At 40.9% G+C, this 12,748-nt stretch overlaps 1 protein-coding gene across 6 annotated transcripts in view; it reads left to right on the top strand.

The window, feature by feature from the left end:
* PPP2R2B (protein phosphatase 2 regulatory subunit Bbeta) overlaps positions 1-12,748 on the top strand; it is a 472,951-nt gene that overhangs the window by 448,175 nt on the left and 12,028 nt on the right. The window lies entirely within an intron of this gene.

The following is a 12,748-nucleotide window of genomic DNA, read 5'->3' as shown; positions in this document are numbered from 1 at the left end:
CGGACGCGCAGGTTCAGCGGCCATGGCTCACGGGCCCAGCCGCTCCGCGGCATGTGGGATCTTCCCGGACCTGGGCACGAACCCGCGTCCCCTGCATCAGCAGGCGGCCTCTCAACCACTGCGCCACCGGGGAAGCCCCTTCTCAGCACTTTTAATAGGCTAATCGCATTATCAACCCCCCAAATTGAGTAGGACTTTCCAAAGCTCAGTTGACCTCAGAATCTGGTATCCCTGACGTATTCCTGGGTGTTCTGCTAAAGTCTCTGTGGGAAGGCTAGCCTAGAGTAATGAGCATTAGTAGAGGAAGCTGACATTGCTTTTTAGCAGTCATACTGTGATGTACCATGTGTGTTTGTGTGTGTGTTTCTGCTTGGAGATTGTAGTGCTTTTAAAATAGCATCCAGATAACTCACTAGTTTTGAAAATTATCCCATTTTTTGAAATATACTTTCTATTCTTTTCTCTTTTTCTTGCGTTTGGTAGCTCCAATTACATGTATAATTAACCTTTATCAATATATTCCCTGTGTCCCTGAAATTTTTTTATACTTTCTATTCTTTAGTCTGTTCTTTTGAGGGAGATACATTCTCCACGTATTCTAGTTCACTCATTCTCTCTTTAGTTGCTAAATGCATTTATTGTGTTCTAATTGCCCTTGTTTCATTATTATTTCCGTTTGGTTCTTTTTAATATATTTTCTAATTATCTGTGAAAATTCTTACTTGGGCATTTTATTTGTTGAAACTATGAAACACTTATTTTAACATGTGTGTGTGATGTGTCCATTATCCATCTTTACTTGCTGTTTTATCCTCTGTGAAAAGAAGTTAGTTGTGTCTAGTTTCCCTGGTAGAGTACATCATTAATAAAAAACTGACAATTTTTTTTTTTTTAAACTTGTAGTTGAAATACAAGACCAGTGGGATTAGTAGACCTCTTATTATCTCAGAGCTGGGAGGCACCTGGTTGGCAATCCTACCTCCTTCGTATTATAGACAAGCAAACAGGGCAGAGAGTCGATGGTTGCCCAGTCATTCAAATGAGAGGCAGTAGGGCAGAGGTTAAGAGCATAGGCTAGAAGCAGACTGAGTTCAAATCCTGGCTGTGCGTCCTAATAGCTGTAGAACCTCTGTGCCTGAGTTGACTGATTGTACTGATTTGTGGAAAAGGAAAACAGTATCTGTGAATATCAAATGAGTTAATACATGTAAAGCACACGGCGCAAGTGCTCAACAGAGAGTAAGTGTTATTAAGAGCTGGCTCATTTGTGTTTAGCCTAGACTCCAACCCAGCGTCCCTGACTCCCAGTCTGATGTTCTTTCCAGTATCCCTTGATGGGCACAGGAAGAGGTAAGCAGGAACAGAGGCACAGACGTGGGAATGCACAGGTATATCTAAAAGATGAGGGAGCTCACTTTGACTTGATTGTTTAAACAGAAATTATACCGACAACGTGAGGAAAGGCAGGTTGTGGAGGCAGGGTAACAGGCAGGTGGTCAGTAGAAAGCCCACCTCTACTATTCACTACCTGCATGATCCTGGGCAAGCTACTCAACCTCTCCTGGTCTGTCTCATCTATAAATAAGGACAGTGAGAGTACCTTCCTCATAAACTTGAGCATTAAATGGGATAATTTATGCAAAGCAGGAGGACCAAGAAAGGGTAGCAGATGTCATGATCATCACTGTTAATGTTGTTACTGGGGTCTCCAAGACACAAGCTCCCTGCTGGTGAATCTGACACATCCCCAGTGAGTAGGTCTGTGCTATTAGGATTTTCTTCAAGGCTGCTTCCTCTCTCCACCATGGTTCTCTTCATTTCTTCTCTTGATGTCTTTGTTTTCTAGAAACTGGTAGAAAACTGCAGATCAGCAGGATTTCTAATGCCAAGTCAAGGGTCTTTAGGAGAAATACCAGTTGTGATTTGTCTCAAGATGTGTCACTCAAGCACTGGATACCATTGTACCACCTATTCAGTAAATTACACGGAACACAGTGATGTTCCATTTGCATTCCACTAGCTGGTTCCCCAGCACCCTTATTCCCCTCTGAGAAAGCAGTAAAATCTCACCTTTTCACATCTGCAATGAAAATTGTGTAATTGTTTAATGTTTGTCTCTTGCTGTAGCCTGTGAGTTCCATGATGGTAGGACGGGGTCTATGTTGTTCCTTGTGTCCTTGGCATATAGCACGGGACCTGGCATGTATCACCCGACAAATACTTTTCATGTTCTAGGTGACGTACAAAGTGTAGTGCATGTGTGTGCATGCACATAAAAGACACTTAAATAGCTGATAAATGATTGCTCAGCCTGAATTGGTGAAAAGCTTGAATTACAGATGACTTGTATTATTTTCACACTTTTCAAGGACTTAAACAAATTTGAGGTGAATAGAGTATCGCTTAGATAGTTAAACAGATCATGAAAGGAACCTAGTAGGTAGGTATTATTTTCATTTAAAAATTTAAATGGATTATCGGTATTCATTCATTTAACATATTTACTGAGCACCTCCTATGTTGCAGGGGATACAGCAGAACAAAACAGACAAAAACCCCCACCCTCACAGAGCTTGTATTCTATTAGGAAAGACAAATAATACATATTAAACGTCAGTGCACATAAACTGGGGGAGACGGACAGAGGGAGGAAAGGCTGACTCATTGCAGACAGGCCACGGGGATTAGAATCCAGGGGTGAGAGATGACCTGATGGCCTGGGCTTCTTGTGGTGTGTTGACAGGGTCATTCAAAGTCCTGGGGGCTCCAAACTATACTTGCTAATGATGGGGTAAGGCTTGAACTCATGAGCCCTTTGTACAGAAGCTGTGCTCTTAAGTGTTTGTTTGTTTTTTTTTGTTTGTTTGTTTTTGCGGTACGCGGGCCTCTCACTGTCGTGGCCTCTCCCGTTGCGGAGCACGGGCTCAGCGGCCATGGCTCACGGGCCCAGCCGCTCCGCGGCACGTGGGATCTTCCCGGACCGGGGCACGAACCCGCGTCCCCTGCATCGGCAGGCGGACTCGCAACCACTGCGCCACCAGGGAAGCCCTGCTCTTAAGTGTTTGAAATGGATTTATTCTCTTAAGGACCTGGGCTGTGTAAACAGCCTAGAGTAGGACTGAGAGCATTAAGAGCCCTTCCACTAACTTTCATCTAATTAATGCACAATAAAAAATACTTAGTGCAATAACCAGGAAAAAGAAAGAGCCTTCTAGCTTTATAGTTCCATGATGCTATGTAGATTCTACCCTGGTATTTTCTTACAGCTCCTAAAATAAGGTCTTGTAGATGGTACAAGGCAGAATTGCATCATGATTAAGAACAGAGACTTTGAAGTTAGATAGACCCAAGTTCAAAATTCAGCTCTTCCTCGGTTGAGCTACTTGATCTTGCTGTGTTGTCCGTGGACAGGTTGCAAAGCCTCTCTGTGCCTTAGTTTTCCACATCTATAGAGTAAGAAATCATGGTTCCCACTTCATAGGATTGTTGTAAGGGTTAAGTGAGATAAAACATGCAAAGCATAGGGCCTGGAACATAATAAGCCTCCCATAAACAGTTATTATTGACACCATTCAATATTGTTGCTGAATGAATGAAATGAATTCATGGAGTTGATATTAAGAATTGGATAAGCATAAACATGTAATGAACTACAAAGTGCTGTGCTGGTGGGTATGTTATCTATATCCTGGCCTCTACATTCTACGTAAATAATTAGCGATACATGGCTTGATTAAAATTTTTCTTTCATTTCACCTCCATTTTCTGGGGCTGTCACTTTAAGGCTTTACAATGTTGCTACACTGGCCTGCTGGCATGCCAAACATTTGGAGAACGGAGTCCTAGGTATAAGCTTGTAAATATTCTTTACCTCATTTAAATATCCCCAGGTTCTGTAGTCCTCAGTCCCAAATGCTCGAGTCTTTTAATGGAAGTATAGTTAATTTACAATGTTGTGTTAGTTTCAGGTGTACAGCGAAGTGATTCAGTTCTACATATATATTATTTTTCATATTCTTTTCCATGATAGTTTATTCCAGGATATTGAATATAGTTCCCTGTGCTATACAGTAGGACCTTGTCATTCATCTTTTATATAGTTTGTATCTGCTAATCCCAAACTCCTGACTTATCCCTCCCCACCAAGAATCGTAGTAAATGAAATATGATTGGCTAATACGGAAACAATGCATGCTTTTCATGATAAAAATAGCGACTGACATTTATTGAGGACCTGCTATGTGCCAAGCAACGTGCATGTCCACTCTGCAGCTGGGAAAATGGAATCTCAGAGTAGTAAATAAAATGTGGACAGCTGTGGGGCTTCCCTGGCGGCGCAGTGGTTGAGAGTCTGCCTGCCGATGCAGGCGACACGGGTTCGTGCCCCGGTCCGGGAAGATCCCACATGCCGCGGAGCGGCTGGGCCCGTGGGCCATGGCCGCTGAGCCTGCGCGTCCGGAGCCTGTGCTCCGCAACGGGAGGGGCCACAGCGGTGAGAGGCCCGCGTACCGCAAAAAAAATTGCATCAGTGTTTAAAAAAAAAAAAAAAAAAAAAAAAAAAAAAAAATTGTGGCCAACTGGTAAATGACAGAGGCGGGAATTGACTGCCTCCGGAGTGTAGTTTCCAGAGCCCTTCCCACTTACTGCCTCAAGCTGGCCTTGCAGATGCACTGGGTAGGGGGTGACCAAGCCTCAGGGCCCCATTCCTCTCTCTATGGGGATGTTTGTATGGGGCATGCGTGGAGTTTCTAAGTCCCCAGTCCTAATGAGATTACTGTTGAATAGAAACTAAGGTGAAAATCTAGTTCTCCACCCTGAGGATACCAATCAGAGTCCAGGGGCCTTCATTAGTGCTCCATCAGTGTGCAAGGGAAACAAACAGGCACAGACTGAGACAAGGGGTCAGAGGCTGTATTGACTTCATGTTTTTCTGTTTCAATAGGTTTTTTTACTTCTCAAGTTCAATTCTGATTGATCAGTTTTTTTGTTGGTCTTTTAAATGGTTCTGTGAAAATTAGTATTTTGGTTTGACTTACGGTTTAATTCAGCAAGGTTTGAAAGACAACTCATTATATTGGATTATATTAGATTTTCTACAAAGAATTTGGGTTTTTAAAATTTTTTTATTTTATATTAAGTATTTATACAAATGCTTAACAATGTTGTGCTAGTTTCACGTGTACGGCAAAGTGATTGTTATACATGTATCTATTCTTTTTCAAATTCTTTTCCCATTTAGGTTATTACATAATATTGAGCAGAGTTCCCTGTGTTACACAGTAGGTCCTTGTTGGTTATCCATTTTAAATATAGCAGTGTGTACATGTCGATCCCAAACTCTCAATTTATCCTTCCCCTCCCTTTCCCCTTTGGTAACTGTCAGTTTGTTTTCTATGTCTGTGAGTCTGTATCTGTTTTGTAAATAAGTTCATTTGTATCATATTTTAGATTCCACATATAAGCGACATCCTATGATATTTGTTTTTCTCCGACTGACTCCACTTAGCATGATAATCTCTAGGTCCATCCATGTTGCTGCAAACGGCATTATTTCATTCTTTTTTAGGCGTATTGATACTCGATTATATATATGTACCACATCCTCTTTATCCATTCATCATCGACAGATGATGCACATTTAGGCTGCTTCCATGTCTTCGTTATCGTAAACAGCACTATTTTGTGGTATCTTTGTCTGGTTTTGGTATCAGGGTGATGGTGGCCTCATAGAATGAGCTTGGGAGTGTTCCTTCCTCTGCAATTTTTTGGAAGAGCTTCAGAAGGATAGGTGTTAGCTCTTCTCTAAATGTTTGATAGAATTTTCCTGTGAAGCCATCTGGTCCTGGACTTTGTTTGTTGGAAGTTTTTAAGTCACAGGTTCAATTTCATTACTTGTGACTGATCTGTTCATATTTTCTATTTCTTCCTGGTCCAGTCTTGGGAGATTGTACCTCTCTAAGAATTTGTCCATTTCTTCTAGGTTGTCCATTTTATTGGCATAGAGTCTCTTACGATGCTTTGTATTTCTGCGGTATCCATTGTAACGTCTCCTTTTTCATTTCTAATTTTATTGATTTGAGGCTTCTCTCTTTTTTTCTTGATGAGTTTGGCTAAAGGTTTATCAATTTTGTTTATCTTCTCAAAGAACCAGCTTTTAGTTTTATTGACCTTTGCTATTGTTTTCTTTGTGTCTATTTCATTTATTTCTGCTCTGATCTTTATGATTTCTTTCCTTCTGCTAACTTTGGGTTTTGTTTGTTCTTCTTTCTCTAGTTCCTTTAGGTGTAAGTTTAGGTTGTTTGAGATTTTTTTGTTTCCTGAGGTAAGATTATATTGCTATAAACTTCCCTCTTAGAACTGCTTTTACTGCATCCCATGGGTTTTGGATCATTGTGCTTTTATTTCTTCTTTGATTTCTTCAGTGATCTATTGGTTGTTAGTAGCATATTGTTTAGTCCCCATGTGTTTGTGTTTTTTACAATTTTTTTTTTTTCTTATAATTGATTTCCAGCCTCATAGCGTTGTGGTCAAAAAAGGTGCTTGATATGATTTCAATTTTCTTAAATTTACTGAAGCTTGATTTGTGACCCCAGATGTGATCTATGCTGAAGAATGTTCCATGTGCACTTGAGAAGAAAATGTAATCTGCTGTTTTTGGATGGAACGTTCTAAAAATATCAGTTAAATCTATATGGTCTATTGTGTCATTTAAAACTTGTGTTTCCTCTGTTTTGATGATCTGTCCATTGGTGTAGGTGAGGTGTTAAAGTCCCCCACTATTATTGTATTACATTAGCATTTGCCTTATGTATTGAGGTGCTCCTGTGGTGGGTGCATATATATTTATAATTGTTATATCTTCTTCTTGGATCGATCCCTTGGTCATTATGTAGTGTCCTTCTTTGTCTCTTGTAACAGTCTTTATTTTAAAGTCTATTTTGTCTGATATGAGTATTGCTACTCCAGCTTTCTTTTGATTTCCATTTGCATGGAATATCTTTTTCCATCCCCGCACTTTCAGTCTGTACGAGTCCCTAGATCTGAATTGGGTCACTTGTAGACAGCATATACATGGATCTTGTTTTTGTATCCATTCAGCCAGTCCAGGTCTTTTGGTTGGGGCACTTAATCCATTTACATGTTAGGTAATTATCAATATGTATGTTCTTATTGCCATTTTGTTAATTGTTTGGGATTTGTTTATGTAGGTCTTCTTTTCCTCCCCTTCCTCTTTTGTTCTTTTCTCTTGTGATTTTTCTTTTTTATAAGTTGGTCCAATTTTATTGAAATCTGTTACAGGAGACAATTCAAATAGGAACCACTGTCTGTGGTTTTAAGGCCTGTAGAAATCTGAGTTACGTTTTACTGCAAAATATAAAATACATTAATTCAAACTACAGTGTGAAAAGATTTTATTATTAATGAATTGCATGTCCTCATTAAATTAGGTATTTGCAAATGTTTTCCTAAATAGTTACAGCTAATTTAGAGATATCTTTTAAAGTTCAAATAGCTAGTATAAATTTGAGAAAACATACACTTACTGTAACGTGAAAGATGTTCACAGTGAGATACTTCAGCCCCAACTTCACAAACTACTGGAAATTAGAGGATACTTTGTTGCTAGAGGAAAAAAATCTCACTTACATCAGCGAAAATTATACTAGACTACCAGTTTAAAATAAGCAATAGTTCACATAATATTAGAGAAATTCTCTCTTGCCTTACAAATGCAAGATAAATCCTCTAGACTCCCTTCTCTGTAGAGACCACCAGCTCACTACCCAGGCTCTGAAACTTAGCACAGTTAGTTAGGGAAAAAACAAGACAGACTTCTTCAGTATGAGAATTAGCCAAAACATTTCCCGAGGGAAGCATTTCTGATTTTGTTTTTGTTAAGCATTCTCTTGATCTTTAAGCTCTTTTTTTAAAAACAAAACAAACAAACAAAACTCCCACTCAATTCCCAAGATCAGTTTGAAAATGAAAAAAAAAAGATCTGCTGGCTCTCACAGCAACCTTCATCATGTCAAGGCAATTTTAACTCACATCTCCTGATATTTCCTCCGCATTTCCTACTGACAGCGTCCCCCCCCTTGCCCTTAGAGTAGTTGAGGTTCCCTGTAGTACAGACCCTTGGTCTTTTTAGCGTTAGCTAAAACACGTATTTTGAAAAATGTGTTTAGTAAATACCCTTCAAGTCCTGACCTAATTTCCCGATATATAAAGCACATAAGAGGTGGTGTCCCCTGCGACTGTCTAATGCTTACCAACTATTTAGGAAGTTCCCTTGACTCTTTAAGTTTGCCTTTAGAGATTAAAATTCAACGTAGAAAAACAATCAGTTATCAAACATCTATTCCTAATTTAAAGCTACATTATAATAGCAAAACTCCACTTATTAAACTCTATCTATCTCATGCAAACTTAAAATTTTTTAAATAGTCATTCCAAGCCCCAAGGTAGACCATGAACCTATTTAGATGCAAACATGGTAAACACTTAAAAATTTTTTTTTCAAATCTGCCTAAAAGAAGTGTGTTTTTGGCTGATCAACATTATACATGAAGTCTGTTGCTAAGGAACACAATTTTTGACCTGGTAACAGAAATCATTCTGGTAATCTGACACACGACCAAGATGCTAAGACTATAGAATTAAAGTCATCCTTTTGGATTCTGTCCTCTAATAATTTTTAAGTGGAAAACCATGAAGAGGCTTCCAGCTCAGTAGAGACACTGATTAAAGCTTGGTAAAGATGGGCAGGTTTGCAGACCTTGGGTAACGCACATCAAATTCAATAGGCCAAAGGAGTGTGTTTTTCATGATGGGGCTCTCAGCACTCACAGGTTTGGGGCCAGTTTTCCATAGCCTCCTCTCCCAGCATCATAGTCCCGACGATACTCATCTCGTACGTGGCCTCCAGAATGCCCACGGCCATGCTGCCTGCCCTCCTTAAAGCCTGTGTCCCAGTCTGTGTGAATGATCCGGTCATCCAGATGCATTCCATTTATGTACCACATGGCATTTTCTGTATCTCCTCTTGAACAGTGTTCTACAAAGCAGAACCCACATGCTGTTTTCTTCATTTTACCCAGGCCCATGATGATTTTCTCTCTGTCACCACTTTTGCTGAAGAGTTCATAGATCTGTTCTTCAGTTGTGTATAAGAGGAGAGATTTCCAACATGTGGTGTACAGCTTTCCTTCAGTAATTAATTCTTCCTGTTCTTCACTGTCACCCCAGCAGTGCTGGTCCTGGTACTGGCTCAGCTCGACATAGGAGTCGCTGCGCAGCACCTTCAGGAAGCCACCCGACATAGTGCACAATGTGGCCGAGGAGGCCGCCACTGTGAGAATCTTCTCTTGTGATTTGATGACTAACTTTAGCGTTGCGCTTGGATTCCTTTTTTCTTTTTTGTGTGTGTATATCTACTGTAGATTTTTGGTTTGTAGTTACCATAAGGTTTTGATATAGCAATCTATATTTAAACAACATTGTTTTAAGATGCTGGGCTTTTAATTTCCGACGCATCCAATATCCTGCGTTTGTACGCTCCTCTTCTTACGATTGCTGGTTTTGATATCACATTTGTGTGTGGATGATTTCCTACCTTTACCAGTGAGCTTTTCCGTTTGTAATTTTCTTGTTTCTACTTGTGGCCTTTTCTTTTCTACCTAGAGAAGTTCCGTTGGCATTTGTTGCAAAGCTAGTCTGGTGGTGCTGAATTCTCTTAGCGTTTGCTTGTCTGTAAAGCTTTTGATTTCTCTGTCGAATGCTGGGTAGAGTATTCTTGGTTGTAGGTTCTTCCCTTTCATCACTTTACATATACCGTGCCACTCCCTTGTGGCCTGAAGACTTTCTGCTGAGAAGTCAGCTGATAACTTTATGGGAGTTCCCTTGTATGTTATTTGTTGCTTTTAATATTTTTTCTTTGCCTTTAATTTTTGTCAGTTTGATTACTATGTGTCTCGGCTTGTTCTTCCTTGGGTTTATCCTGCCTGGGATTCTCTGCACTTCCTGGACTTGCATGACTGTTTCCTTCCCCATGTTAGGGAAGTTTTCAGCTGTTATCTCTTCAAATATTTTCGCAGGTCGTTTCTCTCTCTCTTCTCCTTCTGGGACCCCTATAATGTGAATGTTGGGGTGTTTAATGTCCCAGAGGTCTCTCAGACTGTCTTTATTTCTTTTCATTCTTTATTCTGTTCTGTGCCAGTGATTTCCACCATTCTGTCTTCCAGCTCACTTATCCGTTCTTCTGCCTCACTTATTCTGCTATTTATTCCTTCTAGTGTATTTTTTATTTCAGTTATTGTATTGTTCATCTCTGTTTGCTTGTCCTTTAGTTCTCCTAGGCCTTTGTTAAACATTTCAGGTATCTTTTCGATACGTGCCTCCATTCTTTTCCCGAGAGAGATCTTGGATCATCTTCAGTATCATTACTCTAAAGTCTTTTCCAGGTAGGTTGTCCATCTCCACTTCATTTAGCTGTTCTTGTAGGTTTTTATCTTGGTCCTTCGTCTGGAACATAATCCTCTGCTGTCTCATTTTGTCTAACTTTCTGTGATTGCAGTTTCTTTTCCGCAGGCTGCAGGGCTGTGGTTCTTTCTTATTGCTTCTGCTGTCTGCCCCCTGGTGGATGAGGCTGTCTAAGAGGCTTGTGCAGGTTTCCTGGTGCAGGTCCCAGTGGTGGACAGAGACATGTCAGGGGGTGTGTTTAGCAAGCAGCTGTGTGCTCAGGAAGACTTTAAGCCGCCTGTCTGCTGATGGGTGTGGCTGTGTTCCTGCCGTGTTGGTTGTTTGGCATGAGGCATCCCAGCACTGGAGCCTACAGGCTGTTGGGTGGTGCCAGGTCTTGGTGAGAAAATGCTGGCCTCTGGGAGGGCTCACACCAATGAGTACTCCCCAGAACTACCACCGCCAGTGTCTCTGTCCCTGCAGTGAGCCACAGCTGCCCCCCGCCTCTGCAGGAGACCCTCCAATACTAGCAGGTAAGTCTGGCTTAGGCTTCTATGAAGCCACTGCTTTTTCCCCCAGGTCCTGGTGCACACAAGAGTGGGGTTTCTGTGCCCTCCAAGAGGCGAGTTTCCGTCTCCCCCAGTCCTGTGGAATTCCTGCGGTCAAACCCTGCTGACCCTCAAAGCCAGATTCTTTGGGGCTCCTCCTTCTGTTGCCAGACCCCCAGGCTGGGGAGGTTGATGTGGGGCTCAGAACTTTCACTCCTGTGGCAGAATTTCTGTAGTAAAATTACTTTCCAGTCTGTGGGTCACCCACCCAGCAGGTATGGAGCTCGATCTTACCGTGGCTGTGCTCCTCCCACCGTCTTGTTGTGGCTTCTTCCTTGTCTTCGGATGTAGGATCTCTTCTTTTTTGATAGGTTCCCTCAGTTTTTGGCTGATGGTTGTTCTGCAGTTAGTTGTGATCTTGGTGTTTTTGTAAAAGAAGAGATGAGCTCACATCCTTCTTCTCCACCATCCTGTCTCCGCCTATAGATTTTCTACCCAGAATTTGATAATGACTCTGTGAGTGTGTTGAACGGGCAGGAAGGAGAAAGCCTTGGGGGATGAGTTACTCGGTAACCTGAACACTGATGTTTGGGTCAGCCTAAAATTGTAATAGAAACGCTTATGAAGTGGAACCGTGCTCAATTGCCATTATCGTAGGTCAAAAATAATTAAATGTAGGCAAATATGTGTAGCTCAACATCATACATGCTAAGCACCCAGAAGGCAAAGATTTCATTAATTTATCTGGCTTTGGTTCCAATCAAGCAACAACTATCTATTCAATATTTATGTGCAAGAGTCTCAGTACAAAGGTGAGAAGAAACAAAATCCTGCCTTCAAGAAGCTCGCATTCCCAGTTGAGATAAGCCACAGATTGTTTGTTAAATGCTAAAGTGAGAAATGATGCTTTCATTGGGAGAATACCTGAGCAAATGCTAAGTGAACAGGCCAGACCAAGCGTGAGCATTTGGGGCTAAAATAACATGTAAAAGATGAGACATATGAATCAAGCAAAATATGACACAGTGAAGGAGGAATGATCAGGCAGGGCATAAAGATGGGAGACATCAAGATGTATTTTGCACACCCAATTTGAACAAGAGACGTTGAAAAACAAGGTTAGAAAGATGAATTAAGGCAGCTTACAATAAGTTTCAGTGTCTTTTATGCCTGTAAGTGCTTTTTACTCCTGTGAGTGGAAATCAGCTGAATCTGTTGAATGAAATAATAAGCGGCTGGATACCAGAGCAAATGGAAAATATATACAAAAGACGTTGTAGCCAGAGTTTACCTATGCAGCTGAGGCACGGAAAAGTTAAGTAACTTGCCCAAGGTCACACAACTAGTCAATGGTAGTCTGACCTTAAGCCCAAGGCAGTCTGGCAGCAAAGTCCCACTATTAAGCACCATGATCCAAGAGATACGTGTACATGGGTCCACACAAAAACTTGTGTTTATTCATAGCATCATTATCCATAAGAGCCAAAAAGTAGAAACAACCCAAATGCCCATCAACTGATGAGTGGATAAACAAAATGTAATATAGCCATACAATGGAGTATTATTCAGCCATAAAAGGAATGAATCATGCCACAACATGGACGAACCTTGAGAACATTACACTAAGGGAAGGAAGCCAGTCACCAAAAAAGAATATGTATACATATATATGTATAACTGAATCACTGTGCTGTACACCTGAAACTAACACAACACTGTAAATCAACTATACTTCAAATAAA

The sequence above is a fragment of the Lipotes vexillifer genome, unplaced genomic scaffold (genome assembly GCF_000442215.2).
Source record: "Lipotes vexillifer unplaced genomic scaffold, Lipotes_vexillifer_v1.1 scaffold754, whole genome shotgun sequence".
Taxonomy (NCBI): domain Eukaryota; kingdom Metazoa; phylum Chordata; class Mammalia; order Artiodactyla; family Lipotidae; genus Lipotes; species Lipotes vexillifer.
Note: the sequence above shows the minus strand (reverse complement) of the source record. Positions and strands in the feature narration are given on the sequence as shown.